General features: G+C 45.6%; 25 pseudogenes; all 25 read right to left on the bottom strand.

The window, feature by feature from the left end:
- Nucleotides 1–251: 251 nt before the first annotated feature.
- Nucleotides 252–370, bottom strand: LOC140084646 (5S ribosomal RNA; annotated as a pseudogene).
- A 72-nt stretch (nt 371–442) lies between these two features.
- LOC140081264 (5S ribosomal RNA) lies at nt 443–561 on the bottom strand (annotated as a pseudogene).
- Nucleotides 562–632: 71 nt separating this feature from the next.
- LOC140098022 (5S ribosomal RNA) lies at nt 633–751 on the bottom strand (annotated as a pseudogene).
- A 70-nt stretch (nt 752–821) lies between these two features.
- LOC140095649 (5S ribosomal RNA) lies at nt 822–940 on the bottom strand (annotated as a pseudogene).
- Nucleotides 941–1,010: 70 nt separating this feature from the next.
- Nucleotides 1,011–1,129, bottom strand: LOC140091495 (5S ribosomal RNA; annotated as a pseudogene).
- Nucleotides 1,130–1,199: 70 nt separating this feature from the next.
- On the bottom strand, nt 1,200–1,318 carry LOC140101658 (5S ribosomal RNA; annotated as a pseudogene).
- Nucleotides 1,319–1,577: 259 nt separating this feature from the next.
- Nucleotides 1,578–1,696, bottom strand: LOC140079017 (5S ribosomal RNA; annotated as a pseudogene).
- A 70-nt stretch (nt 1,697–1,766) lies between these two features.
- LOC140095648 (5S ribosomal RNA) lies at nt 1,767–1,885 on the bottom strand (annotated as a pseudogene).
- A 70-nt stretch (nt 1,886–1,955) lies between these two features.
- On the bottom strand, nt 1,956–2,074 carry LOC140091494 (5S ribosomal RNA; annotated as a pseudogene).
- Nucleotides 2,075–2,144: 70 nt separating this feature from the next.
- On the bottom strand, nt 2,145–2,263 carry LOC140101656 (5S ribosomal RNA; annotated as a pseudogene).
- Nucleotides 2,264–2,711: 448 nt separating this feature from the next.
- On the bottom strand, nt 2,712–2,830 carry LOC140085351 (5S ribosomal RNA; annotated as a pseudogene).
- Nucleotides 2,831–2,900: 70 nt separating this feature from the next.
- Nucleotides 2,901–3,019, bottom strand: LOC140093873 (5S ribosomal RNA; annotated as a pseudogene).
- A 259-nt stretch (nt 3,020–3,278) lies between these two features.
- Nucleotides 3,279–3,397, bottom strand: LOC140086715 (5S ribosomal RNA; annotated as a pseudogene).
- Nucleotides 3,398–3,467: 70 nt separating this feature from the next.
- LOC140089373 (5S ribosomal RNA) lies at nt 3,468–3,586 on the bottom strand (annotated as a pseudogene).
- A 70-nt stretch (nt 3,587–3,656) lies between these two features.
- Nucleotides 3,657–3,775, bottom strand: LOC140081263 (5S ribosomal RNA; annotated as a pseudogene).
- A 70-nt stretch (nt 3,776–3,845) lies between these two features.
- LOC140085084 (5S ribosomal RNA) lies at nt 3,846–3,964 on the bottom strand (annotated as a pseudogene).
- Nucleotides 3,965–4,034: 70 nt separating this feature from the next.
- LOC140081262 (5S ribosomal RNA) lies at nt 4,035–4,153 on the bottom strand (annotated as a pseudogene).
- A 70-nt stretch (nt 4,154–4,223) lies between these two features.
- Nucleotides 4,224–4,342, bottom strand: LOC140087030 (5S ribosomal RNA; annotated as a pseudogene).
- A 70-nt stretch (nt 4,343–4,412) lies between these two features.
- On the bottom strand, nt 4,413–4,531 carry LOC140083812 (5S ribosomal RNA; annotated as a pseudogene).
- A 70-nt stretch (nt 4,532–4,601) lies between these two features.
- On the bottom strand, nt 4,602–4,720 carry LOC140086693 (5S ribosomal RNA; annotated as a pseudogene).
- Nucleotides 4,721–4,790: 70 nt separating this feature from the next.
- On the bottom strand, nt 4,791–4,909 carry LOC140085350 (5S ribosomal RNA; annotated as a pseudogene).
- A 439-nt stretch (nt 4,910–5,348) lies between these two features.
- On the bottom strand, nt 5,349–5,467 carry LOC140090352 (5S ribosomal RNA; annotated as a pseudogene).
- A 70-nt stretch (nt 5,468–5,537) lies between these two features.
- On the bottom strand, nt 5,538–5,656 carry LOC140081261 (5S ribosomal RNA; annotated as a pseudogene).
- A 70-nt stretch (nt 5,657–5,726) lies between these two features.
- LOC140085348 (5S ribosomal RNA) lies at nt 5,727–5,845 on the bottom strand (annotated as a pseudogene).
- A 70-nt stretch (nt 5,846–5,915) lies between these two features.
- Nucleotides 5,916–6,034, bottom strand: LOC140086147 (5S ribosomal RNA; annotated as a pseudogene).
- Between the last annotated feature and the right edge of the window lie 54 nt (nt 6,035–6,088).

Here is a 6,088-nt window from a genome sequence, read left to right as displayed (position 1 = left end):
GTTCAGTTTGAACCTTCTTTTACTATCTCATAGAGAAACTAACACAATTTTCAGGTTCAAAAAAGGTCAACGGAACTTGGGATTCGCAGCCAGTCTCCCATGCTGGTACTTGCCAAGCCTTAAGCTGCATTGCTGCTGCGATCTGACAGAGCAGGCACATTCAGCTTAGAATGGCCGTTGACAGCAGCTGTTCAATTTGAACCTTCTTTTACTATCTCATAGAGAAACTAACACAATTTTCAGGTTCAAAAGGTCAACGGAACTTGGGATTCCCAGCCAGTCTCCCATGCTGGTACATGCCAAGCCTTAAGCTGCATTGCTGCTGCGATCTGACGAGAGCAGGCACATTCAGCTTAGAATGGCCGTTGACAGCAGCTTGTTCAATTTGAACCTTCTTTTACCATCTTTGACAGAGAAACTAACACAATTTTCAGGTTCAAAAGGTCAACAGAACTTGGGATTCCCAGCCAGTCTCCCATGCTGGTACTTGCCAAGCCTTAAGCTGCATTGCTGCTGCGATCTGACGAGAGCAGGCACATTCAGCTTAGAATGGCCGTTGACAGCAGCTGTTCAATTTGAACCTTCTTTTACTATCTCATAGAGAAACTAACACAATTTTCAGGTTCAAAAAGGTCAAACAGAACTTGGGATTCCCAGCCAGTCTCCCATGCTGGTACTTGCCAAGCCTTAAGCTGCATTGCTGCTGCGATCTGACGAGAGCAGGCACATTCAGCTTAGAATGGCCGTTGACAGCAGCTGTTCAATTTGAACCTTCTTTTACTATCTCATAGAGAAACTAACACAATTTTCAGGTTCAAAAAGGTTAACGGAACTTGGGATTCCCAGCCAGTCTCCCATGCTGGTACTTGCCAAGCCTTAAGCTGCATTGCTGCTGCGATCTGACGAGAGCACGCACATTCAGCTTAGAATGGCCGTTGACAGCAGCTGTTCAATTTGAACCTTCTTTTACTATCTCATAGAGAAACTAACACAATGTTCAGGTTCAAAAAGGTCAACGGAACTTGGGATTCCCAGCCAGTCTCCCATGCTGTTACTTGCCAAGCCTTAAGCTGCATTGCTGCTGCGATCTGACGAGAGCAGGCACATTCAGCTTAGAATGGCCGTTGACAGCAGCTGTTCAATTTGAACCTTCTTTTACTATCTCATAGAGAAACTAACACAATTTTCAGGTTCAAAAAGGTCAACGGAACTTGGGATTCCCAGCCAGTCTCCCATGCTGGTACTTGCCAAGCCTTAAGCTGCATTGCTGCTGCGATCTGACGAGAGCAGGCACATTCAGCTTAGAATGGCCGTTGACAGCAGCTGTTCAATTTGAACCTTCTTTTACCATCTTTGACAGAGAAACTAACAATTTTCAGGTTCAAAAAGGTCAACAGAACTTGGGATTCGCAGCCAGTCTCCCATGCTGGTACTTGCCAAGCCTTAAGCCGCATCGCTGCTGTGATCCGACAAGAGCACGCACATTCAGCTTAGAATGGCCGTTGACAGCAGCTGTTCAATTTGAACCTTCTTTTACTATCTCATAGAGAAACTAACACAATTTTCAGGTTCAAAAAGGTCAACGGAACTTGGTATTCCCAGCCAGTCTCCCATGCTGGTACTTGCCAAGCCTTAAGCTGCATTGCTGCTGCGATCTGACGAGAGCAGGCACATTCAGCTTAGAATGGCCGTTGACAGCAGCTGTTCAATTTGAACCTTCTTTTACTATCTCATAGAGAAACTAACACAATTTTCAGGTTCAAAAAGGTTAACGGAACTTGGGATTCCCAGCCAGTCTCCCATGCTGGTACTTGCCAAGCCTTAAGCTGCATTGCTGCTGCGATCTGACGAGAGCACGCACATTCAGCTTAGAATGGCCGTTGACAGCAGCTGTTCAATTTGAACCTTCTTTTACTATCTCATAGAGAAACTAACACAATGTTCAGGTTCAAAAAGGTCAACGGAACTTGGGATTCCCAGCCAGTCTCCCATGCTGTTACTTGCCAAGCCTTAAGCTGCATTGCTGCTGCGATCTGACGAGAGCAGGCACATTCAGCTTAGAATGGCCGTTGACAGCAGCTGTTCAATTTGAACCTTCTTTTACTATCTCATAGAGAAACTAACACAATTTTCAGGTTCAAAAAGGTCAACGGAACTTGGGATTCCCAGCCAGTCTCCCATGCTGGTACTTGCCAAGCCTTAAGCTGCATTGCTGCTGCGATCTGACGAGAGCAGGCACATTCAGCTTAGAATGGCCGTTGACAGCAGCTGTTCAATTTGAACCTTCTTTTACCATCTTTGACAGAGAAACTAACAATTTTCAGGTTCAAAAAGGTCAACAGAACTTGGGATTCGCAGCCAGTCTCCCATGCTGGTACTTGCCAAGCCTTAAGCCGCATCGCTGCTGTGATCCGACAAGAGCACGCACATTCAGCTTAGAATGGCCGTTGACAGCAGCTGTTCAATTTGAACCTTCTTTTACTATCTCATAGAGAAACTAACACAATTTTCAGGTTCAAAAAGGTCAACGAAACTTGGGATTCCCAGCCAGTCTCCCATGCTGGTACTTGCCAAGCCTTTAGCTGCATTGCTGCTGCAATCTGACGAGAGCAGGCACATTCAGCTTAGAATGGCCCTTGACAGCAGCTGTTCAATTTGAACCTTCTTTTACCATCTTTGACAGAGAAACTAACAATTTTCAGGTTCAAAAAGGTCAACAGAACTTGGGATTCCCAGCCAGTCTCCCATGCTGGTACTTGCCAAGCCTTAAGCTGCATTGCTGCTGCGATCTGACGAGAGCAAGCACATTCAGCTTAGAATGGCCGTTGACAGCAGCTGTTCAATTTGAACCTTCTTTTACTATCTCATAGAGAAACTAACACAATTTTCAGGTTCAAAAAGGTCAACGGAACTTAGGATTCTCAGCCAGTCTCCCATGCTGGTACTTGCCAAGCCTTAAGCTGCATTGCTGCTGCGATCTGACGAGAGCAGGCACATTCAGCTTAGAATGGCCGTTGACAGCAGCTGTTCAGTTTGAACCTTCTTTTACTATCTCATAGAGAAACTAACACAATTTTCAGGTTCAAAAAGGTCAACGGAACTTGGTATTCCCAGCCAGTCTCCCATGCTGGTACTTGCCAAACCTTAAGCTGCATTGCTGCTGCGATGTGACGAGAGCAGGCACATTCAGCTTAGAATGGCCGTTGACAGCAGCTGTTCAATTTGAACCTTCTTTTACTATCTCATAGAGAAACTAACACAATTTTCAGGTTCAAAAAGGTTAACGGAACTTGGGATTCCCAGCGAGTCTCCCATGCTGGTACTTGCCAAGCCTTAAGCTGCATTGCTGCTGCGATCTGACGAGAGCAGGCACATTCAGCTTAGAATGGCCGTTGACAGCAGCTGTTCAATTTGAACCTTCTTTTACCATCTTTGACAGAGAAACTAACAATTTTCAGGTTCAAAAAGGTCAACAGAACTTGGGATTCCCAGCCAGTCTCCCATGCTGGTACTTGCCAAGCCTTAATCTGCATTGCTGCTGCGATCTGACGAGAGCAGGCACATTCAGCTTAGAATGGCCGTTGACAGCAGCTGTTCAATTTGAACCTTCTTTTACTATCTCATAGAAAAACTAACACAATTTTCAGGTTCAAAAAGGTCAACAGAACTTGGGATTCCCAGCCAGTCTCCCATGCTGGTACTTGCCAAGCCTTAAGCTGCATTGCTGCTGCGATCTGACGAGAGCAGGCACATTCAGCTTAGAATGGCCGTTGACAGCAGCTGTTCAATTTGAACCTTCTTTTACTATCTCATAGAGAAACTAACACAATTTTCAGGTTCAAAAAGGTCAACGGAACTTGGGATTCCCAGCCAGTCTCCCATGCTGGTACTTGCCAAGCCTTAAGCTGCATTGCTGCTGCGATCTGACGAGAGCAGGCACATTCAGCTTAGAATGGCCGTTGATAGCAGCTGTTCAGTTTGAACCTTCTTTTACTATCTCATAGAGAAACTAACACAATTTTCAGGTTCAAAAAGGTCAACAGAACTTGGGATTCCCAGCCAGTCTCCCATGCTGGTACTTGCCAAGCCTTAAGCTGCATTGCTGCTGCGATCTGACGAGAGCAGGCACATTCAGCTTAGAATGGCCGTTGACAGCAGCTGTTCAATTTGAACCTTCTTTTACTATCTCATAGAGAAACTAACACAATTTTCAGGTTCAAAAAGTTCAACGGAACTTGGGATTCCCAGCCAGTCTCCCATGCTGGTACTTGCCAAGCCTTAAGCTGCATTGCTGCTGCGATCTGACGAGAGCAGGCACATTCAGCTTAGAATGGCCGTTGACAGCAGCTGTTCAATTTGAACCTTCTTTTACTATCTCATAGAGAAACTAACACAATTTTCAGGTTCAAAAAGGTCAACGGAACTTGGGATTCCCAGCCAGTCTCCCATGCTGGTACTTGCCAAGCCTTAAGCTGCATTGCTGCTGCGATCTGACGAGAGCAGGCACATTCAGCTTAGAATTGCCGTTGACAGCCGCTGTTCAATTTGAACCTTCTTTTACTATCTCATAGAGAAACTAACACAATTTTCAGGTTCAAAAAGGTTAACGGAACTTGGGATTCCCAGCCAGTCTCCCATGCTGGTACTTGCCAAGCCTTAAGCTGCATTGCTGCTGCGATCTGACGAGAGCAGGCACATTCAGCTTAGAATGGCCGTTGACAGCAGCTGTTCAATTTGAACCTTCTTTTACCATCTTTGACAGAGAAACTAACAATTTTCAGGTTCAAAAAGGTCAACAGAACTTGGGATTCCCAGCCAGTCTCCCATGCTGGTACTTGCCAAGCCTTAAGCTGCATTGCTGCTGCGATCTGACGAGAGCAAGCACATTCAGCTTAGAATGGCCGTTGACAGCAGCTGTTCAATTTGAACCTTCTTTTACTATCTCATAGAGAAACTAACACAATTTTCAGGTTCAAAAAGGTCAACAGAACTTGGGATTCCCAGCCAGTCTCCCATGCTGGTACTTGCCAAGCCTTAAGCTGCTGCGATCTGACAAGAGCAGGCACATTCAGCTTAGAATGGCCGTTGACAGCAGCTGTTCAATTTGAACCTTCTTTTACTATCTCATAGAGAAACTAACACAATTTTCAGGTTCAAAAAGGTCAACGGAACTTGGGATTCGCAGCCAGTCTCCCATGCTGGTACTTGCCAAGCCTTAAGCCGCATCGCTGCTGTGATCCGACAAGAGCACGCACATTCAGCTTAGAATGGCCGTTGACAACAGCTGTTCAATTTGAACCTTCTTTTACTATCTCATAGAGAAACTAACACAATTTTCAGGTTCAAAAGGTCAACGAAACTTGGGATTCCCAGCCAGTCTCCCATGCTGGTACATGCCAAGCCTTAAGCTGCATTGCTGCTGCGATCTGACGAGAGCAGGCACATTCAGCTTAGAATGGCCGTTGACAGCAGCTGTTCAATTTGAACCTTCTTTTACCATCTTTGACAGAGAAACTAACAATTTTCAGGTTCAAAAAGGTCAACAGAACTTGGGATTCCCAGCCAGTCTCCCATGCTGGTACTTGCCAAGCCTTAAGCTGCATTGCTGCTGCGATCTGACGAGAGCAGGCACATTCAGCTTAGAATGGCCGTTGACAGCAGCTGTTCAATTTGAACCTTCTTTTACCATCTTTGACAGAGAAACTAACAATTTTCAGGTTCAAAAAGGTCAACAGAACTTGGGATTCCCAGCCAGTCTCCCATGCTGGTACTTGCCAAGCCTTAAGCTGCATTGCTGCTGCGATCTGACGAGAGCAAGCACATTCAGCTTAGAATGGCCGTTGACAGCAGCTGTTCAATTTGAACCTTCTTTTACTATCTCATAGAGAAACTAACACAATTTTCAGGTTCAAAAAGGTCAACGGAACTTGGGATTCTCAGCCAGTCTCCCATGCTGGTACTTGCCAAGCCTTAAGCTGCATTGCTGCTGCGATCTGACGAGAGCAGGCACATTCAGCTTAGAATGGCCGTTGACAGCAGCTGTTCAGTTTGAACCTTCTTTTACTATCTCATAGAGAAACTAACACAA

The sequence above is a fragment of the Engystomops pustulosus genome, chromosome 9 (genome assembly GCF_040894005.1).
Source record: "Engystomops pustulosus chromosome 9, aEngPut4.maternal, whole genome shotgun sequence".
NCBI classification, from domain to species: Eukaryota; Metazoa; Chordata; class Amphibia; order Anura; family Leptodactylidae; genus Engystomops; species Engystomops pustulosus.
The sequence above is the reverse complement of the archived record's forward strand: the minus strand, read 5'-3'. Positions and strand labels throughout refer to the sequence as shown.